Raw genomic sequence first — 1,217 nt, forward strand, 5'->3', positions numbered from 1 at the left:
GACAGAAACAGACGAATGATAAAGACTAAAAATTATAATAATAAAAAACAAGAATGTGACAATAATTGGAATGGCAAACACACAAACATGCATAAAGTCCAGACAAACTGTATGTAAACATACATAAAATGCCTATGCAATCACAAGTAAAACATACACATACTGTACAGTCCACTCACAGTACACTCACATATTTGTTTAATATCTTGAGCCAGACTGAGAACATTCGGTCTGATCACCACTTGTAAAGTGATGACTCACGGACATGTACAGAACATGTGCGATCAGTGACCCAGTCCAGCGCCCATCACCCTGACGGGAATTAGAATCGTGCAATCTGAGCGAATCCGTTGGAAATAAAAAACTAGCTGCTGCACCATACTATGTAAATATCAAAACCGTACCGTATGGGTGTTATGGTTACACACATGGACAAAAAAAATACATAAACTACTTACACTAGCCTGCCATGGCCCCCAGTTTGATTAGGTTAGGTTAGGTCCTAGCCAAAACTCGCTATCATGGACACGATATCTCAATTCATCTTCTCTGTAAACAAATTTGCTGAAGACTGAGAGGGTTTTCGAAGTTCATTTTCCCACTCAGCAGCACTCAAAAGAAACACAGCATCTTATAGCCTACTTATTAATTAATTCTTTCCCAACTTGAAGACTTACAAAAGCACAACACTTTTGTTGTAAATAACAACATTTAAATGGTTCTTTGGAGATGAAGTTTCTCATCCATAATAATGTTAATTTCCGGCTCACCAACCAGCCAGGCAAACTAACTTACAGACACTGCGAGATTGAAATTTACAAAAGTACAAAAAAACAAGATTGGGAAAAATAGTTTACATGAGTTAATGCAAGTTTTCCCGTTTTTTCTTGTTCCTCCCATATTTTCCTCCATTCTTTCCTTTTTTATTCCTCCTCATTCATTCCTTTCTTCCTCATACGTTCCTAACAACTCTCTACATCCTTCCCTTCCCCTTCCCCGTCCCTTTGCCCTCCCTTCCCCCTCTTCCCCCTCCCCGTCATCCCCCCTTCTCTGTGCTCTACCTTCTCCCTTTCCTCTCCTCACCTCAGCGGAACCCTCCCTTTCTCATCTCAGCGGAACACCTCCTCCCCTCCTATGTTCCTCTCCATCACAAAACATCCACTTTTCCTCATTACTAGCCAGGGCGCCCACACCCCCGCCCGTCTTGAGTTGATGGT

Source organism: Homarus americanus, unplaced genomic scaffold (assembly GCF_018991925.1).
Source record: "Homarus americanus isolate GMGI-L3 unplaced genomic scaffold, GMGI_Hamer_2.0 scaffold58297, whole genome shotgun sequence".
In the NCBI taxonomy this organism is placed as follows: domain Eukaryota; kingdom Metazoa; phylum Arthropoda; class Malacostraca; order Decapoda; family Nephropidae; genus Homarus; species Homarus americanus.